The sequence below is a fragment of the Neomonachus schauinslandi genome, chromosome 7 (genome assembly GCF_002201575.2).
Source record: "Neomonachus schauinslandi chromosome 7, ASM220157v2, whole genome shotgun sequence".
NCBI classification, from domain to species: Eukaryota; Metazoa; Chordata; class Mammalia; order Carnivora; family Phocidae; genus Neomonachus; species Neomonachus schauinslandi.
In genome coordinates this window covers 121422273-121444565 of record NC_058409.1, presented here as the reverse complement: position 1 = coordinate 121444565, position 22293 = coordinate 121422273, and the positions used below count along the sequence as shown (strand labels likewise).

Here is a 22293-nt window from a genome sequence, read left to right as displayed (position 1 = left end):
CTTTCTTTCTTTCTTTCTTTCTTTCTTTCTTTCTTTCTTTCTTTCTTCTTCCTCTCACAAGATTAATTCTTTTTAAATCTTCATTTCTATATATTTGTAAAATGAGGGATAATAGGGATAATAAACCATCTCTTCACCAACTTACTCCACAGGGTTTTGTGATGGCTGTGTAACTCAAGAACAAGGATCTAGGATCTTCTAACTCCCCATTCAGTTTGAGGGGTTTTGGACTCTGACTCCCTGCACTCAATCTCAGGATTGTTGGCAGGATTAAATGAGGTAATGGATGTAAAAGTATTTTGAAGAATGGGAAGTGCCATGCTGATAGAAGATATTGACTATATTATTATTTGTATCGGGAATGCATTTGGTGGGATGCCGGGGTTGCTCAGTTGGTTAAGCGTCTGCCTTCAGCTTGGGTCATGATCCAAGGGTCCTGGGATTGAGCCCGCTTCTCCCTCTCCTTCTGCTCCTGCCCTCTGCTCGTGCTTGTGCACACTCTCTCTGTCTCTCTCTCAAATAAATAAATAAAATGTTTTTTAAAAAAGGAATGTATTTGGTTACAAGTAGCTGAGAACTGAAGTAACAGTGGCTTAAACTATAAAGAAACTTATTGTTCACTTACCTGAATGTGCAAGGTCCCCAGGGTTTGTGCAGTGGCTCCATGATGTCATTCAAGAGCTGATGTTTGCTCTCTACATTCTGCTGTTATCCAGGTATTGGCGATACCTCCTTTCACAGTGCAAGATGGATGTCACAACTCCAAAAGTCATGTCCTCACCTGGCGGTGTCCCAAATGAGAAGAAAGGGGTGGGGGGAATGGAGAGAAAAGGGATCTTCTTACAGCCCTCTCTCATTTTATCAGGGAGGAAAATCTCTCCTAGCACACCCCCAGCAGCCTTCTGTTCCCATCTCATTGAGTTGAACTGGTTCACATGCTCATCCTTGCCACATCATTGGCAAAGGGGAAGAGGACTGATGTGCCTGGTGTGTAAACCAACCATGAGTCAGCTTTTGCAATTGGATATAATGCTGCCTAAGCAGTGAGGATTCTGCTGGCAAAGACAAGTGAGAGCAACTACTGGGGTTTGCCGCATGATTTTCCTTTCCTCTTACCCATGTGTGGCTGGCATCAGGTTGGGGAATAGCTGATGAGTTAATTCCCTAAGGACATTTAGAGATGAATCCTCCAGATGCCCGGCAAGCTGTCCACATAGGCATGGACAAAGACCATGGTAGTTAGCTGGCAGGGTCAGGCTAAGCTGAGATGGCATGAGGGCAGAATCTCCACACTGACCTGCACTAACCTGAGAAGGAAGTAGAAGAAGGGAGGAACCTGGTGGTCATCTCCATATGGCTTCTGAAACATACTAGAGGAAACCAGTTTAATGCCCATATATTTGTCATTTTTCTGAGGAATCTTCTCTTTGTAAAATCTGGTACTGGAGGTACCTTTGTAGGTATGTCTCATTTTCAGGAAGCTCAGATTAAAAATCTGGACTTACAAAACACAAATTAGGGGATAAAAATTTTCAAGTTTAAAATATTCTCCATCTTATAGAAGAAAATATTTTGGTGTACTTTAAATGATTTCACTGATGGAAGTATGACTTCCACATAATTTGTGTGTGTGTGTGTGTGTGTATCTAATACATATCTATTGCATTACATTAAGCTAGGTAGACCAATAAATTGATTAATTGAAAGAGCATGAGTAAAATAATCCTTTAGAATAAAATGTACACTAATGTGGGTTAAATTAAGCATTTCAGAGCTTCAGGGTACCAGAGCAAATGATGTTTTCCAAGGAATTAAAAATACCTACTCCAAAAAGAAAGCCTCACTGAAAATATATACTCTGTTCAGAGGTCAAATCTCATTACAGTGCAGATTCCCACATTATGTGGGAGGTTGAACCAAAGGTCCCTCAAAACTCTAATATTCTTTCATTGTGTGAGCATCATTTAACCTTGAAGGTTTCTGCTTTTCTTAAATATGGCCATTCTGTGGTTACCATAGAAATGTCTTTACAATCAAGTTCCAAGCTCATAGCCCACTATCCACACATTCACCTCTCTGTTCATCTATTTGTTCATATATGTGTGTGTCTGTGTATCTATCTATCTATCTATCTATCTATCTATCTATCTATCTATCATCTATCTATCATCTATCATCTTAGCCCACACGTTGTTCCTGCTCTCATGGAACTTACAGCCTTGATGAGATCAACATTAAACATCTGCTTATACTGATGAATGTATAACTACACACAGATTAGTGCTCTGAAGAAAGGAGCACCATGCTATGAAAGGACCATGCAGGAAGCTGCCTCCCTTGACTGGGGGTCAGGGAAGGCTTCTTTGAGGAAGCAATGGTTGATCTAAGAACCAACATGTGATTAGGAGCTAATTAGGAGAAGGGGGTAGAGTGGGATGGAAAGAGCATTTCTAACAGAGGTACAGTACGTGTTCACCTGTGCATCCGTCCGTCCAACCATCCATCCATCCATCCTTCCTGTTTGATGACAGGACGGTACTAAGTGATCATGGACGTGCAAACCAGAAGAAGCTCTCTGTTTTCTGAGTCTGTAAGTCCGTTTAGGGAGACCAGAGAAGTATGTTTAAAAAAATCCTCAGAAAGTGTTAGGTTATTTTAAGAAACAATAGATGTAAGGCAATTTTAGCGCTCACTATGGCTCTTACTGGAATGGAATTTGCCTGAGTGAACTCCCAGATGCAGCCCTCCTGGGTATCAACCCCACCCTGGTTGTTTTGCCCATGGAGAAGGTGCAGAGGAGAAGACGCACTGCCAGAAGCCCAGCTACACTTCCATGGAAATTGAAGCAAAATCCTGAATTAACAGAGGAATTTATCTAATTTTACAATGAATTCCTTTTTTCTAGTGCTTTTAGAATCAACCACAACACAAAATTCAATATTTAAAAAATGAGGATTAAGTTGGTATCTGTTCTACATAAAGAAATTTCACCATTTCACTGTGACCTCCCAGAATACGGTTGCTCATACCAAAATCCGGTAGTTTGCAGGCTTGCTTTTAGTGATTAGCATATGAGCCATTTACAGCTGTTGTAAATGTTCCACTGCGTTCACAGAATCTTGGTGTTAAATTTATATCTGGAATGAGCTTAGAGATCCAATATAATTCTCATTTTACGGGAGAAGAAATGGAAAGCCAGATAGGTTAAGTGATTTTTGTTTTTTTCAAACCACTTAAAAATTTATGCCCCAACTCAGCCCACAGGCTTTTGTGATAGCTGTGCAAGTCGAGAACAATCCACATCTAGGATCTGCCAACTTGGCTCAGGGTGAGGGGCTTTGGAGTCTGACTCTGCAACTTAACTCCTTGCTATTTGTTAGCCTTGTAACCTTGGAAAACTTGTTTAGCTTCCCAGAGTCTCCCTTTCGTCACCCATGAAAGGGGATAATACTTGTGCCCACCTCATTGCATCGCTGAAAAAGTTCAAATGCACAAGAAGTCAGACCTGCAATAAATGCTCAGTAAATGCTTTGCCACATGTCTTGCTTTGGCCAACAGCAAGAGGACAGAGGTGGCCATGTGTCAGTTCTAGGTGGGACTTCAAGAGGCATGGCACGTGTCTGTCCTCTGCTTTCTTGTGCCCCTGGGCTCGACTATGAGAAAACCTTGTCTTGGGCAGTCCGTCATACCACAGAAAGGAGATGGATGGAACAAATGTGAAATATTATGACTAAGGTCACCATGAACATTCTTGTTCAGTCTTTTTGTGGGTATATGCATGTATGTTTTAAGTATATATACCCAGGAGTGAAATTACACTGAAAGCAGCCAAACCATTTTCCAGAGTGGCTGTCCTATTTTACACTAGCAGTGATTGAGAGTTCTCGTTCATCCACATCCTCACCAACACTTGATACTGTCAGTCTTAAATTAAATCCATTTTGCTGGGTGTGTGATGGTTGGTAGCCTACTGAGTTGCAAAAAGTTTTGTGCTTGTTTGAGAACTTCTAATACTAACTTCTAGGTCCTCTGTTTTGTCTTCAAGGATGGAGCACAAGAAATTAGACTAAGCCCAGACCCAGACTTGCCACTCAGCCTTGCTCATCAATGCTACCAACTGGGAATTGGCCAAACCAAGCACCATGTACCCCAGAAACACCCAGCCAACGAGGTAGTTGGAGAACCTTCTAGGTGGCCACACTGCTTAGATGTCAAAGCTTCTTCTGTGAGGGACATGTCTGCCTGTGTGATGTAGAGGTACTGAAGGTCTCTTCTACATGTTCCATGTATTTAATGAACAGCAAACATACTTCAGGTGGACGAAAATCACACTGTACTTGTGTAGCTCACAGAGGAGCCTCCTCCCGACTTTGCCAGGGATGGAGCCCAGGATGCTGAATGCAGCAAGTCTCTTCAGTCCTCCTCTCCCTCTGTGCTCCTTCTACTTCCACTTTCTGTTTCCTCTTTCTCCTTTTCTTCCCTCTTTCTCTCCTTTTTTTCCCTCCTCACTCTCCCTTTTCTCCTTGCCCTGCTTGTTTTTCTCCTTCATCAACTAAACAAGCATTGAACAAAACATCTGGGTACAGATTTGAAATCACCAGAAAAGCTCAAACTCTTGAATCATCATATATATGCCCCAGTCCCTTCTGAATTTAGTATAGAACTTATTTATTTCATATATAATTCTAATGTGTGTATTATCAAGTTCTATTTTGTCCTGTTATCCTTAGCTCATGTAGGTATTTTCATATTTCTAGATCACAATCATAATCGCGATTCTGAATGTCAGTATAACAGTCCATTGTACGGACACACCAGCCTGCTGAGCCATTTCTTCTAATAGCTATCCATTCTTCCAGCATATGGATGCAGCAGAATTTATTTGACCAGTCCTTTTTTTTTTTTTTTTAAAGATTTATTTATTTGTTTTAGAGAGAGAGCACCTGCATGTGTGTGAGCGGGGGGGTGGGGGGGGCAGGTGCAGAGGGAAAGAATCTCAAGTAGACTCCACACTGAGCACAGAGCCCTACACGGGGCTCAATCTCACGACCCGGAGATCATGACTGGAGTGGAAATCAAGAGTCGATGGGAGAAATGCCTGGGAGCAAGATGGCGGAGGAGTAGGAGACCTGGATTTCGTCTGGTCTCAGGAATTCAGCTGGATAGGGATCAAACCATTCTGAACACCTACAAACCCAACAGGAGATCGAAGAAAGGAATAGCAACAACTCTCTGAACAGAAAAGCAACCACTTTCTGGAAGGTAGGACGTGCGGAGAAGTGAATCCGAGGCGATGTTCGGGAGGATAGACGGTGGGGGAGGGGCCTCCGTCGGCCGCTTCTGGCAAGTGATAGAGCTGCAGAGCACAGAATCGGAACTTTTAGAAGTCGGCTCCACTGAGGGTCGTCACTCCAGTGGCTAAGCGGGGGGGTGGAACCCTCCGGGACAGTGTGGTCTCAGGACCCTCGGGGTCACAGAAAGACCGGGGGTGCCTGAGTGCGGCAGAGCTCCCAGGTATGGGGCAGGGAAGCCGGCTGCAGAGACAGAGCTGAGGAGTGGGCTCCCAGCTCGGGGTGGCCATAAACCGTGATCCACGGCACAGTCGGGCCGCTGCTCCTCCAGCAGGGACCCAACAAGCGGCAGATCCGGGGAGACTCCCCTTCCTCCCCGGGGAGGAGCGGCGCGGGAGCGCACTGCATGGATCTGTGGGGTTTGGAGACTCTGCACGGGGTCGGGTGCCAGAGATAGAAACTCTCGGTCACAGGCCGGGTGAGCACGGAGTGCGGCCGGAGACTGGGGAGACGGGAGTGACTGACGGCTTTTCTCTGGGGCGCACTGAGGAGCGGGGCCCCGAGTTCTCGGCTCCTCCGGGGCAGAGATTGGAGGCCGCCATTCTCACTCTCGGCCTCCAAAGCTGTACGGAAGGCTCGCAGGGAACAAAAGCCCTGGAGGGCAAACCCGAGCAGATTACTTAGCCTGACCCGGCAAGGGCGGGACAATTCCGCCTCAGGTAAAGACATTTGGGAACCATGGCAACAGGCCCCTCCCCCAGAAGATCAGCGAGAACAGCCAGCCAAGACCAAGTTTACCGATCAATGAGAACGGCAGAACTCCAGCGCTAGGGGAATACTGCACATAGAATTCATGGCTTTTTTACCATGATTCTTTAGTCTTTCAAAGTTAATTTTTTTTAACTGTCTTTTTTCTTTTTTTTTTTGAATTTTTCTTTTTCCCTTTTTCAACCAACATCTTATCAATCCCTTTTTTAAAAAAAAAACATTTTTGGGGGGCCTGGGTGGCTCAGTTGTTAAGCGTCTGCCTTCGGCTCAGGTCATGATCCCAGGGTCCTGGGTTCGAGCCCTGCATCGGGCTCCCCGCTCGGCGGGAAGCCTGCTTCTCCCTCTCCCACTCCCCCTGCTTGTGTTCTCTCTCTCGCTGTCTCTCTCTGTCAAATAAATAAATTAAATCTTTAAAACAAAAAAACAAAAAACATTTTTATTTTTCATTTTTAGAGTCCTATTCTATCCCTTCACAGTAGTTACCCTTATTTTTGGCATATATATATAAGTTGTTCTCTCTTTAAAATTTTGAGATAGTTTCTTCTAACAGATCAAAATATACCCTAAATCTCTAGTATATGGTTTTGTTCTACTCTCCTGCCTGATCACATTCTCTCCCTTTTTAAAATAAATCCTCTTCTTTCTTTTTTCTTTTTTTCTTTTTTTTTTTTTAAAGATTTTATTTATTTATTTGAGACAGAGAGAATGAGATACAGAGAGGATGAGAGGGAGGAGGGTCAGAGGGAGAAGCAGACTCCCTGCCGAGCAGGGAGCCCGATGCGGGACTCGATCCAGGGACTCCAGGATCATGACCCGAGCCGAAGGCAGTCGCCCAACCAACTGAGCCACCCAGGCGCCCTCTTCTTTCTTTTTTCAAACAACTTCTTATAAATTCCTTTTATAAAATTTTTTATAATTTTCATCTTTACAGTCATATTCCATCCCTTCATCATATCAACCCTTATTTTTGTACATATGTAAGTTTTTCTTTCTTTAAAATTTTGGGAGGCACTTTCTTCTAACAGACCAAAATACACCCAAAATCTAGTGTGTGGCTCTGATCTATGCACCAGCCTGATCATATTTGATCATATTCTGGTTTTTTGTTGTTGTTGTTTTGTTCTGTTTTTGTTTGTTTTTATCTTTTTCTTTTTCTTTCTACTTTCTTTTTATTTTTTCTTTCTTTCCCTTTCTTTTCCCCTGGCTTCAGGTCTTTTCTGATTTGTTTAGAGTATATTTTCTGGAGATGTTGTTACACTGTTAGCATTTTGTTCTCTCATTCATCTATTCTCCTCTGGACAAAATGACAAGATGGAAAAAATCACCTCAACAAAAAGAACAAGAGGTAGTACTGACTGCCAGGGACCTACTCAATACGGCCATTAGTACGATGTCAGATCTAGAGTTCAGATTCATCACTTTAAAGATACTAGCTGGGCTTGAAAAAAGCATGGAAGTTATTAGAGAAACCCTTTCTGGAGAAATAAAAGAACTAAAATCTAACCAAGTCGAAATCAAAAAGGCTATTAATGAGGTGCAATAAAAAATGGGGGCACTAACTGCTAGGATAAATGAGGCAGAAGAGAGAATCATTGATATAGAAGACCAAATGATGGAAAATAAAGAAGCTGAGAAAAAGAGAGATAAACAACTACTGGATCACGAGGGCAGAATTTGAGAGATAAGGGATACCATAAGATGAAACAACATTAGAATAATTGGGATCCCAGAAGAAGAAGAAAGAGAGAGAGGGGCAGAAGGTATATTGGAGCAAATTATAGCAGAGAACTTCCTTAATTTGGGGAAGGAAACAGGCATCAAAATCCAGGAGGCACAGAGAACCCCTCTCAAAATCAATAAAAATAGGTCAACACCCCGACATCTAATAGTAAAACTTACGAGTCTCAGAGACAAAGAGAAAATCCTGAAAGCAGCTCAGGAGAAGAGATATGTAACCTACAGTGGTAGAAACATTAGATTGGCAACAGACCTATCCACAGAGACCTGGCAGGCCAGAAGGGACTGGCATGATATATTCAGAGCACTAAATGAGAAAAATATGCAGCCAAGAATACTATATCCAGCTAGGCTGTCATTGAAAATAGAAGGAGAGATAAAAAGCTTCCAGGACAAACAAAAACTAAAGGAATTTGCAAACATGAAACCAGTCCTACAAGAAATCTTGAAAGAGGTCCTCTAAGCTAAGAGAGAGCCTAAAAGCAACATAAGACCAGAAAGGAACACAGACAATATATAGTAACAGTCACCTTACAGGCAATACCATGGCACTAAATTCCTATCTTTCAATAGTTACCCTGAATGTAAATGGGCTAAATGCCCCAATCAAAAGACACAGGCTATCAGATTGGATTAAAAAACAAGACCCATCAATATGCTGTCCGCAAGAGACTCATTTTAGACCCAAAGACACCCCCAGATTGAAAGTGAGGGGGTGGAAAACATTTACCATGCTAATGGACACCAAAAGAAAGCTGGGGTGGCAATCCTTATATTAGACAAATTAGATTTTAAACCAAAGGCTATAATAAGAGATGAGGAAGGACACTATATCCTACTTAAAGGGTCTATCCAACAAGAAGATCTAACAATTGTAACTATCTATGCCCCTAACATGGGAGCAGCCAATTATATAAGCCAATTGATAACAAAAGCAAAGAAACACATTGACAACAATGCAATAATAGTGGGGGACTTTAACACCCCCCTCACTGAAATGGACAGTTCATCTAAGCAAAAGATCAACAAGGAAATAAAGACTTTACATGACACACTGGACCAAATGGACTTCACAGACATATTCAGAACATTCCATCCCAAAGCAACGGAATACACATTCTTCTCTAGTGCCCATGGAACATTCTCCAGAATCGATCACATCCTAGGTCACAAATCGGGTCTCAACCGGTACCAAAAGAGTGGGATCATTCCCTGCCTATTTTCAGACCACAATGCTTTGAAACTAGAACTCAATCACAAGGGGAAAGTCGGAAAGAACTCAAATACATGGAGGCTAAAGAGCATCCTACTAAAGAATGAATGGGTCAACCAGGAAATTAAAGAAGAATAAAAAAATTCATGGAAACAAATGAAAATGAAAACACAACTGTTCAAAATCTTTGGGATGCAGCAAAGGCAGTCTTAAGAGGAAAGTATATAGCAATACAAGCCTTTCTCAAGAAACAAGAAAGGTCTCAACTACACAACCTAACCCTACACCTAAAGGAGCTGGAGAAAGAACAGCAAATAAAGCCTAAACCCAGCAGGAGAAGAGAAATAATACAGATCAGAGCAGAAATCAATGAAATAGAAACCAAAAGAACAGTAGAACAGATCAACGAAACTAGAAGCTGGTTCTTTGAAAGAATTAACAAGATTGATAAACCCCTGGCCAGACTTACCAAAAGGAAAGAGAAATGACCCAAATCAACAAAATCATGAATGAAAGAGAAGAGATCACAACCAACACCAAAGAAATACAAGCAATTATAAGAACATATTATGAGCAACTCTAGGCCAGCAAATTAGATAATCTGGAAGAAATGGATGCATTCCTAGAGATGTATCAACTACCAAAACTGAACCAGGAAGAAATAGAAAACCTGAACAGACCTATAACCACTAAGGAAATTGAAGCAGTCATCAAAAATCTCCCAACAAACAAAGGAGCCCAGGGCCAGATGGCTTCCCAGGGGAATTCTACCAAACATTTAAAGAAGAATTAATACCTATTCTTCTGAAACTGTTCCAAAAAATAGAAATGGAAGGAAAACTTCCAAACTCGTTTTATGAGGCCACTATTACCTTGGTCCCAAAACCAGACAAAGACCCCCATCAAAAAGGAGAATTATAGACCAATATCCCTGATGAACATGGATGCAAAAATTCTCACCAAAATACTAGCCAATAGGATGCAACAGTACATTAAAGGATTATTCACCACGACCAAGTGGGATTTATCCCTGGGCTGCAAGGCTGGTTCAACATCCGCAAATCAATCAATGTGATACAGTACATTAACAAAAGAAAGAACAAGAATCATATGATCCTCTCAATAGATGCAGAAAAAGCATTTGACAAAGTACAGCATCCTTTCTTGATCAAAACTCTTCAGAGTATAGGGATCGAGGGTACATACCTCAAGATTATAAAAGCCATCTATGAAAAACCTACAGCGAATATCATTCTCAATGGGGAAAAACTGAGAGCTTTCCCCCCAAGGTCAGGAACATGGCAGGGATGTCCACTATCACCACTGCTATTCAACATAGTATTAGAAGTCCTAGCCACAGCAATCAGACAACAAAAAGAAATAAAAGGCATCCAAGTCAGTGAAGAAGAAGTCAAACTCTCACTCTTTGCAGATGATATGATACTTTATGTGGAAAACCCCAAAGACTCCACCCCAAAACTGCTAGAACGCATACAGGAATTCAGTAAAGTGGCAGGATATAAAATCAATGCACAGAAATCAGTGGCATTTCTATACACCAAGACAGAAGAAAGAGAAATTAAGGAGTCGATCCCATTTACAATTGCACCCAAAACCATAAGATACCTAGGAATAAATCTAACCAAAGAGGCAAAGGATCTGTACTCAGAAAACTATAAAATACTCATGAGAGAAATTGAGGAAGACACAAAGAAATGGAAAAACGTGCCATGCTCATGGATTGGAAGAACAAATATTGTGAAGATGTCAATGCTACCTAGAGCAATCTACACATTCAATGCAATCCCCATCAAAATACCATCCACTTTTTTCAAAGAAATGGAACAAATAATCCTAAAATTTGTATGGAACCAGAAAAGACCCCGCATAGCCAGAGGAATGTTGAAAAAGAAAAGCAAAGCTGGTGGCATCACAATTCCGGACTTCAAGCTCTATTACAAAGCTGTCATCATCAAGACAGTATGGTACTGGCACAAAAACAGACACATAGATCAATGGAACAGAATAGAGAGCCCAGAAATGGACCCTCAACTCTATGGTCAACTAATCTTTGACAAAGCAGGAAAGAATGTCCAATGGAAAAAAGACAGTCTCTTCAACAATTGGTGTTGGGAAAATTGGACAGCCACATGCAGAAGAATGAAACTGGACTATTTCCTTACACCACACACAAAAATAGACTCAAAATGGTTGAAAGACCTCAACGTGAGACAGGAGTCCATCAAAATCCTAAAGGAGAACACAGGCAGCAACCTCTTCGACCTCAGCCGCAGCAACTTCTTCCTAGAAACATCGCCAAAGGCAAGGGAAGCAAGGGCAAAAATGAACTATTGGGACTTCATCAAGATAAAAAGCTTTTGCACAGCAAAGGAAACAGTCAACAAAACCAAGAGACAACTGAGAATGGGAGAAGATATTTGCAAATGACATATCAGATCAAGGGCTAGTATCCAAAATCTATAAAGAACTTATCAAACTCAACACCCAAAGAATAAAGAATCCAATCAAGAAATGGGCAGAAGACATGAACAGACATTTCTGCAAAGAAGACATCCAAATGGCCAACAGACATGGAAAAGTGCTCAACATCGCTCGGCATCAGGGAAATCCAAATCAAAACCTCAATGAGATACCACCTCACAGTAGTCAGAATGGCCAAAATTAACAAGTCACGAAACGACAGATGTTGGCAGGGATGTGGAGAAAGGGGAACCCTCCTACACTGTTGGTGGGAATGCAAGCTGGTGCAGCCACTCTGGAAAACAGTATGGAGGTTCCTCGAAAAGTTGAAAATAGAGCTACCATACAATCCAGTAATTGCGCTTGGGTATTTACCCCAAAGATACAAATGTAGGGATCCGAAGGGCTACGTGCACCCTGATGTTTATAGCAGCAATGTCCACAATAGCCAAACTATGGAAAGAGCCAAGATGTCCATCGACAGATGAATGGATAAAGAAGATTTGGTATATATATATACAATGGAATATTATGCAGCCATCAAAAGGAATGAGATCTTGCCATTTGCAACGATGTGGATGGAACTGGAGGGTGTTATGCTGAGCGAAATAAGTCAATCAGAGAAAGACATGTATCATATGACCTCACTGATATGAGGAATTCTTAATCGCAGGAAACAAACTGAGGGTTGCTGGAGTGGGGGGTGGGGTGGGAAGGATGGAGTGGCTGGGTGATAGACACTGAGGAGGGTATGTGCTATGGTGAGCGTTGTGAATTGTGCAAGACTGTTGAATCTCAGATCTGTACCTCTGAAACAAATAATGCAATATATGTTAAGGAAAAAAAAAAAAGAAGATAGCAGGAGGGGAAGAATGAAGGGCGGGAAATCGGAGGGGGAGACGAACCATGAGAGAAGATGGACTCTGAAAAACAAACTGAGGGTTCTAGAGGGGAGCGGGGTGGGAGGATGGGTTAGCCTGGTGATGGGTATTGAGGAGGGCACATTCTGCATGGAGAACTGGGTGTTATGCACAAACAATGAATCATGGAACAGTACATCCAAAACTAATGATGTAATGTATGGTGATTAACATAACAATAAAAAAATTAAAAAAAAAAAGTCAATGGTCAGCTGACTGAGTCAACCAGGCGCCCCTTGACCAGTCCTCTTTTATTCGACATTTCTGCTACTTCCAGTTTGGAACATTAATAATAATGTGATTAAGAAAATATCCTTTTACATAAATCATTATCTGCATTTCTGCTTATTCCCTTAGGTTTCATTTCTAGATGTAGAATTATAGAGTCAAAGGTAATGAAACTTCTAAGTGTTTTTTCTACACATAACCAGTAATGTTCCAGAAAGACCTGATTAACTTTGTTCATAAAAGTCATGGATGAGAATGCCTATTTCATGCATGGCAAATGAAAACATAAAATAAAAACTTGTGATTAAACAAATCTTTGTTATCTTTTTTTAAATTACAAAACTTGCAGGATTTTATAGGCGGTGGGAGATGCCGCTGAGTCGGGACGAGGGTATAGTCAGTGACAGTAGGTGAGATTTTTCAGTGTGTCTTCCTCAACAGCACTCAGTTGCTGGATTCTTCTCCCTTCCTTCCTCCTCCCTTGGTGGTCATTAGTGCTGTTCTCTAGATCTTTCTGACTCTTTGACTTCCAGACACAGGAGAGGATTTTACTTCCTGGCCCCCTTGTCATTGGGTGACTTGTGGTTGGGCCACATGATTAGTTCTGGGCGAGAAGATGTGTATGGAGGTGATGTGTGGCACAACCAGACCCAGCGTGTGATTGCTGGTGTGAGACTGTGCTCTCTTCTTCTCTCCCACGTGCCTGGCTACTCAGATGAAGATGTGCTGGAATGAGAAAGAGGCTTTTTGTTGGCCTTTGAGATTTGGGTAGTGTTTGCTGCCACAGCATAAACTAGCCTGCACAGAACGTGGTATCTTCTCCTCCCTCCTGACGTTTATGAGAAGTCTCCCACATTCATCATATAGTCACAAGGTCTTTGCCATGAGCCTAATGGTTGGGAGTCAACAGAAATGATTAGAATCTCATGTTATGTAATTGTCATAATACAATACATGCTTAATACAATGACCATTTATTTTTTTAAACTATATTTGATATCAAGTAAACAAAACATAAGTACCTTTGTCTATCCAGAGAGATCCAAGAACAAAGAGACTGGTGGTTGCAGGGTGGGAAGGCAGTGGGAAGGGGAGAGATACTGGTGGCCGGTGAGAGATGGAGTTCTGACCCGTTGGTACTGTAGATGCATCCATCTAGTCTGTGGTTAAGCTTCCCAAGGTACTACAAAAAGGCTAAGCCCAAGAGCCTGTCAAAAAAGTTGTCTGCTCTGTGCACAGTGTGTGTGTGAAATCATGAAGAAACCACATGCCCAGTGGAAAATAATGCCCCCTTTTAAACAAGCTGAGCGTATCTTAATACAAGGCAGTGTGGTCTTGCTCTTCTGTTTACAGAGGAAGCCTTTCATGCAGGGCATGATGAATGGAGGATTTAAACCATTGAGCTCCTTTATGCTAACAGGCCATTTGTCTCGAATTTTCCAGGTTTCTAGGCTGTCTTCAAGGAGTACATCATTGACTCTGAAATTAGTTGTCGTGTGGACAGATACGTTGTAAGCCTCTAAATTATCAGGCTGCAGGAACTTGTCATTCCAGTGCTTGACTGGAGTCCTGCTCTGGTCCGACCTTCCCTTCTGTCCTGATGGGCAGTTTCCAGACCTCTTCTGCTTCTAGAAGCCAGTGTCTGTGCTCCTCCTCCTTGCTTTTCTTTAGCATGGATATTCCCAACTACGATTTTCTAGGTGTTGTTGTTGTTATTATTATTTTGGTTTGTTTCTATGATGGCAAACCTCTAAATTTCCTTGAAGGGAAAAGTGGGTCTGAGAAGATGTGGGTGGTTTCTCAAACTGTGCTCAAGGGCTCTGTCCAGACATGGACTTACTTTCCAGGCGGCACTCAGGGATAGAAGTTTTCTCCTTCCAGAATGCTTTCCTTCCAACCCAAGTCCCTAACAGTTTATCCTCTACATGGGAATTACCGGAGTGGTAGTTCCTATGCGGGTTCCCGAGTTACATCCCAGACCCACTATGAGTTGGAGCCTTGGGGGCTGAGAGCCGGGAATCTGCATTTTTAATGGGCAGCCCAGCTGTAGAACCCGGTCTCCTAGCAGACCTCCCACGACCTCCTGTCTGCCTCACCTGGAACAAAGCGACAGACCCTTCCGTCTCAGAGACAGGACTGGTGGGAGGGAGGATGGCTCCCTGCCTCTTCTCCCAAAGCTCTCTTGTGTGGCTGGGCCCGGTGTCTGTGAATGAGAAGGTCATCCAGGGAGGTCAGTGGGGGGACAAGACTCAGGAAATACACAAGGAGTGAGGCACTTAGATGTCGGGCCTCTTTTGGTCAGAGACCATGGAACCAAGCCCCATTTAGTTTTTTCACTCACTAGTCCTCAAATACTTATTAAGTGCTTACTTAATAAATAAGCCAGGCACGGTTCCTCGGCTTTATGTCAGATATGAAAAATGAAGCTGAGATTTTTTTTTTTTTAAGATTTTATTTGTAAGTAATCTCTACACCCAGTGTGGGGCTTGAACTCACACTCCCGAGATCAAGTGTCACAAACTCTACTGACTGAGCCAGCCAGACGCCTTGTGAAGCTGAGATTTAAGTCCCAAATTATCCCCAAATAGGCAGCACCAGCAAAATTAGGAGAATTAAGACAATTCTCTCCCTTTCTCAGTGTATGTGTGGTGCCTTTGTGTCACACACATGTGGGTTAGGGACTTTAGCTTGTGTTTTCCAAACATATGTATATAATTAATTCACTTTATTACTTCATTCATGCATTTGTTTATTCACTCCGTAAACATCCATCCCTCCATTCATTCAACTGGTATCAACTGTAGGCCTGCTGTGCATCAGTCTAGGTGCTAGGGATATGGTGATGAGTGAGACAAAGTTTTTGCCCTCATGGAGCTTTTATTTCAGAGTAGACGATGTTCTTACATGCTTATGACATAAATAAATATTTTGCAATTTATGTTTTAAGTGGAGATTGGCAGTTCGACAGAATGCAACTGAGAACACAGGAGCCCTGCCCTTGCTTTCCTCTCTCCTCCTGGCTTTAAAATGTTCTTTTCAGCAAAGATGCCTTTCCAGAATTTCATTACATGTTTGAAATATTTACACACATAACTGGGGAAAATGAACTCTCAAACTGTGAACTCTGCAAGGCACTTAAGTCAAGATGGGAAGTTGAGTTGTTCAACTGTGGGCTTTGACTGGTTCCTACCCAGAAACCCCTTTCAAGAAAAACCTTCACCAGCAACACACTTCAAAGAGATTCCCAGCTCGGCCATGTTTAAAATGTGTTAATTGGACCTAATTGCAAACAGCTGCCTTGTTTAGCCACTGTTTGGGTTGGCATTCACCCACTCTAGATCTAGGTTATCTTTTTTGTTACATTACATTCATATAGGGATCTTACTATATTTGATAGAATCTCAGAATGTGTCACCATCCAAGGGATTATGAGATAATAAATAAAAACACCGAGACAGCATATTTGTCAAGCCCTGAGGTCACTGCCAAGTGCAAAAGTACATAAGAGCAGATGCCCTATTTGATAGACTGTGTGGGGTCATGGTACTCATTTAAACATATGGGAAAATTTCAAAAAAAAAAAAAAAAACCCATGGTGTCTGCTGGCTTTTAGATGTAGGTGGAAGCATTGAATGATCTTACATCGTCTGTTCCACTCAACTATCGAATCTTAATGCCATGTTGTAGGAAGGAGGAAACAATGCATATTTATTAGTTTATCAGGTGAAATTGCTGCTGGATCTAGTTTTATAGAATATTGATATTTCTCAAGAAGCACTTGTAGGAGCAACTTATTGGTTAAATGTGAAGAGGTGGTTTTAAAAATATTTAACAAGGAGTAAGGCATGAGCACTGACCAATTAGAAGGGATATTCACTGGTCATAGTAACTGGCATGACCATGCTCATGCATATTTGTGTAGCAACCAAAGGATTCCTTATCCAGCAAGTTACCACTGAGGGCAAATATAATGTGATCCTGCTGGGATTCAGTATAGACCATGAACCCTGGAGTTATCTTCCTGTAGGAGTGAGAGAACTGGGGTATTTATACTCACTTCCATCCGACATTGGTTGAAGGCTGCTTCCTGGACATTAATTCTCTGGTACTTCTGTCTGGCCATTCGAGTGGCAAAGTAGAGGAGGACTGGGGATGCCTTTATGCAAAGAAATGCTGGCGCTGGCAATTGGAAGTCAGGCTGCTGAGTATTGAAGGGGTCCATGCCCAGGCATATGGACGGGGCACCAGCAACATCTGCCATGGTAGTTGGGGAGCATTTGAGGATGTTAGTGGGGCTGAAATGGGGATCATGAAATAGTTCTCCCTCCATGTTGGGCCCATCAATAGCAGTAAACTTCCTGAGATTGTTTGAAACAAATTGGTCCTCAGAATATGACTTATAAATTAAATAAGATTAGGGAGATGGGGTATATAATAATAAAAATTGATGATGATGAGAATAATGTAAGTAGTTAATACTTACCTGTTTTCTCTTTTTCATAGGCATGGCGTCCCCATTTTCCAGGTGAGGAAATGAGATTTGGAGATATCATATAGCCTACTGCTACCCAAGGACACGCAAGTGGGATGGTGGAGGCCAGCTTTGATTTCCGGCTTTTCTGAATCCGTAAAACTCCTGAAATGTGAACGGTTTAACACAAGCCCTTCCCTTTCCCTCTCGCAGCCTCATCCTTCTTTCCTTCCTTCCTTTCTCTTTCAGCACGTATTTGAGTGTGTACTATGCACTATTCTAAGCACCACACAGCAGAGAATCAAGTTTGGTCTTTTTTGATGCAGAGAGTTGCCCGTCCCTCCCTTCCCCAGGTCCTCCCCTCACTTTTGTGGGGCCCCTGCACAAGTAAAAATGGAGGCTCACATACCACATCTAAATATTTAAAAGTTGTAAATCAAGCAGACCAACTGTTAAGTAAAATATGTTTCACCCTCCTGCGTTGACAAGTATACCTGCACAGAGGGCAGGTTTGAATCAAGACTATGTAGGCTCGGGGCGCCTGGGTTGGCTCAGTTGGTTGAGCATCCAACTCTTGATTTCTGCTCAGGTCAAGATCTCAGGGAAGTGAGATCAAGCCCCATGTCAGGCTCTGTGCTCAGCGTGGAGTCTGCTTGTGATTCTCTCTCTCTCTCTCTGCCCCCCCAATAAATATATAAAAAATTAAAAAAAAAAGACTATGTAGGCTCGTGCAGGAATGCGGTGGCTCAGGGCCTGGGGACTCACCTCTTTCCCTGGTGGCCCCACATTAGAGGCACAGGGCACACACATGGGTAGACTTCCCAGCCTGCACGTCCAAGTCCATCCCTGCAAACAGCCACCCTTCCGCCACTTCTTGGGCTTAGGGGTGTGTGCCCTGGAGACGTGGTCGGCCGTGGAGAGAACCCACCCAGGAAGGCTCTGGAAGTAGGCTTGGGACCACTCAGGCAGGAAAGGGGCACAGCCAGGGGAGGGCCAGAAGTGTGAGGTCCAGGGAGCCCTCTTTCCTGGGAGAGGGGAGTGGTACTGCTCCTCTCTGTCCTCTTCTCTCTTCAGAGCTCATTCTCGAATGCTTTTTTTTTTTTTTTTTGGCCTTCTGAGGACTTTTTTTGGAAAATGTGGAACTCCAGCGCTCCACTCATTGAGCAGAGGGACAAGGTCAGTTGAGGTGACAGATGGTAGATATTCTGGCAAGAGGAAGAACGGGATTGTGGAGAAAGAGGCAAAGGGCTGCTCTCTGGCCTGGACAGGCTTCTCCATGTTTGGCGGCTCTAGTCTAGAGAGGGAGAGACAGGCTGCCTGGTGCTCTGTCTTAGGCTCTTGGTGGGTTCATCCAGACTTCTGGACATGGATGAGATTTCAGTATCAGCTCTTCAGTCCATCACTTCTCTAGCCATGACAACCCAGACTTCTGGACAAACTCCCAACACACACACACATATGCCCGCTTGCCTCTACTGGGTCCTGTTATCATGGGGGAATCAGCCAGAAGAATATCTGACCTGAAGAGCACATGCGCATGCTGCATGTGTCCCCCTCTCTCCCTTGGGGAAGATCGGTGGCTTCATATTTACTAGAATTAGGACTAACACCCATGCTAACACATTCAGTAAGTGATAAAAATCTTTATTAATTCTGTCAGTACTAATTGCATGTCTATCTAATGTTTGTGTTCCCCCTTCACGTGATTACGGTCTCCTGCGCACAGGTAACGGCCAACAGGAGTGCCTCTTAGGGAATCAGCAGTAGATCCAGGATGGCTCTAGCTTATTTAATATGCTGACTTCAACGTAGTGGGCGGTGACAGGAAGGACCTCACACCCAGGCTCATTGAACAAGAGTGCTGTGAGTGCCATGAGTCAACCCAGCTGATGAACTTAGCAGGGTGTTGCCACCATGGGGACTCCCTGGATGGAGATGAAATGGGAAATGGAGCTGGACCTCAGGGGGTCTGTGACTCTTGTGAGGACCTAAGTGGAGCTCAGGCGGCAGGGCCCTGCCAAGAGAGCACAGAGCTCTACCGACTTCAGCATCCAGGTCTTTACAGAGGATGCAGAGGACCCAGAGGATGGTACAGGGACCTGTGCATATGAATCACGTGGGTCAAGCCACCCCAAGTAAAGTAAACTCCAGGTAAAATAAACTCTTCATGCCACCACCAGGTAAAGTAAACTCTTCCTCGAGGGGCCACCTTGGAGAGAAATGGGGGGGGGGGCGGAAACTGCAAGATCGAAATATCTAGGAGACTGTGTAAATTGTTGGATTGGATGATGTTTAATTTTCCATCCCTACATAGTATAGTGAAGGGTCAGGAAAAAGATTAGAGCAATTATAGAAAATAATGAAGCTATATTTTCTTTGTATCACTAAATGTAGGGTAATTTTGAACTTGCTAAAATTGTCTTTGCCCTGCACCTGTTCACTGATGCTTGCACGCGCGGGGCGCACATGTGTGTGCTTGCATGTGCACACACACCTCCACACACAGGACTTCTACAAGCTTTCCCTGCCACCACCTCCCCCCAAGAGTCTATACCCACAAAAGCACTAATGAGAAACATAGACCTCACTGAGGATTTCAAGGAGAGATGGAGAAGATCTCATGGCATCCTCTCCAGCAAACAGGGTCATAATCCCCCTTCAATACTTGACTTCCGATCTGAGATGCGCCTCTTTCAAATGTGAATATTTGATATCTCTGAACCAGAATCTGTCTTACTGTGATGGTGTGTCATAGTATAATATAAAATAATTAATATCATAGCCATTCTCATAGCGATACATAAAATAATGGCAGGTCTTACACTGGCACCTTCTCATATTTGATGAAATCCCTGTAGCTTTCTGCCTTGTCGTCCTTCCTCAACTGTGCCCAGAGGCTTACTTACTGAGGCACTTGCAGAGTGGTTCAAAGCAGATTCTAGCATCAGACTGTTGCTCACTAGCTCCACCGTTCACTAACCAAGTGACCTTGGGCAGCTTACTGAACCACTGTGGACATTTGTTTCCCCATCTGTGAAATGGGAATAATATTACTGATTCCTTCTTAGGGTTGTTGTAAGAGTTAAATGAGTGATACATAGAGAGAGATTGGAACAGTGCCAGGTAGAGGTAAACACTAGAAAGTCTTAGAGTTATTACTCTTAGTCCCCTCCCACATGGGCCCAGCCTCCTGTTAAGCTGTTGCCTTTTACTTCCTAACTTATTTTATGAATAGTAGTTTGGTGACCACTGTTTGCTCTCTGAACAAACCTAGAGATGTTGTCTGTCCTTCCCAGCTGGCTTACTTAAATATATCCTCCAAACAGATCTGTTTTCTCTTTCAAGGAATTCTGAGAGATAAAAATTGCTGTATTTGAATCACTACTTCTGAGGCATCTACGGTAGATGCAAGAGATGGTGGGATATGAGCCTGACTGGAGTGGAGTATGTTCATTGGGGAGCATTAGGGGATATGATGGGAAAGATAGGTTGAAGCCAGATGGCCCCTTAAAGGATCAGTAGGCTATTTCTTCAGCACATCTCCCCACATCCGTCTTCTTATATTTCATCAAATATAAGAAGGCACTGACCAGCCCATATAGGGTAGAGTGGGCTTCCACACTCCCTTCAAAGCATTCCATAGGGACGGCGGCTGCTTTTTCCCTCATATAAGGCTGGCTCTAGAAGACAAGTTGGTGGATGGGAACTGAGAGTAATAGGGCTTAGGTCAGAAGTGGAGATTCAGAAACAAAATTTTATTTTATTTTAAAAAAGATCTTATTTATTTATTTGACAGAGAGAGAGAGCACAAGTAGGCAGAGTGGCAGGCAGAGAAGGAGGGAAAAGCAGGCTCCCCCCTGAGCAAGGAGCCCAATGCGGGACTCCATTCCAGGACTCCAGGATCATGACCTGAGCCAAAGGCAGATGCTTAACCGACTGAGCCACCCAGGCGCCCCCAGAAACAAAGTTTTAGATACAGAAGTCTTCGATAAATATAGACAAAGACAAAGAGACACCCAGCACATCTATGTCCAAGGCGTGTCAGAGGCCTGAATGCTCTCATAAGATCTCCCAGACCCTCGGTGCCAGGGTTTGAAAGGCTGCAGCCCTGGTTTTCTCTTCAGTGAGGCTGGACGAGATAATCAACTCTAGCAAATGGGAAATTTCCCCTGTGTGGGATTAGCACTTTCAGCTCCAGAAATCAAACACACTGAAAGCAGAGTGTGTCTCGGCGCAGGGTGACCAACCGACCTCCACTGGTCAGTTCTCTACCCTGTTAGTTCATCTTGCTGGTGACCTTGTCTAGAACAAATAGCTTCTAGCTGGTCACCTCTGGAACAAAGGAATGTTGAATGGGGATTAAAAAAATATCTGGGGGGTTTCTTTTTGGGAGGGTTTAATGAGTCAATGCTTTATTTTACCATGAATGTTTATAACCAAACCTAAATGTGCGTGGGGTCTTGAATCTCCTCCCACAACTATTTCCTATTTGTTCCCAGAAAAATTCCAGTGCCAGATTTCGTCATAGCAACCAGAGGCAAGTATCAAGACAGCAATAAGGAGCAAACTCAGGAAAGGGTTTCCCTCCAACGTGGCTTGAGTCTCTGTAGGGCACCCAGTATCTGCATGAAGCCCTTTGAGAACCGCAGTGCTGGCCCCACGGTTCCTCGTGGGGGAAGCTGGCGGAGTCCAGCTTTGCCGACTTCCAGGACTCACCAGGAAATGCACCTCTCAGTTTGCCGGGCCAGGTACGGAAAGACTGACTTGCTAGCTCCTCAGGCTTTGTACCTGTCGTGTGTTGTTGATCTTTACTTTTGTATGTCAAGTTTTCGCAATTAAATGTCTTGAATTATTATTCCATCATGCATTTCCTGTGAGGATTTTAATAAACAAGCATATGGTTTATGTCCTCAATCGTCGCCTCAAACGCTGTCTGGAAGAAGGCAGGGTGTGTATGAATAAGCAAACAAAACAAGACAGGAGAGGCTTCTACCACCTGCTCACAGTGTACCTGGCAGTGCTATATGAGGTCAGACTCCTTGCCCGTAGGCAAAATCATCTCTAGTTTTGCCACAATGCAGCCTTCTTGCTGAAAGCACCTTTCAGTTTTATCAGCTGTTGGTTCCGAGTAGTGGTGTGTTGGCAACTGTTTAAGCTGGCTCTCTGAAACAGAATCGCCTTGCT

At 43.3% G+C, this 22293-nt stretch overlaps 1 long non-coding RNA gene across 1 annotated transcript; it reads left to right on the top strand.

Moving 5' to 3' along the window:
* The first annotated feature begins 4217 nt into the window (after positions 1-4217).
* Positions 4218-21646, top strand: LOC110586146. The gene is made up of 3 exons (XR_002480672.1): positions 4218-4257; positions 17142-17163; positions 21609-21646. It is a non-coding gene; the product is annotated as an uncharacterized LOC110586146 (long non-coding RNA).
* Positions 21647-22293: the final 647 nt, after the last annotated feature.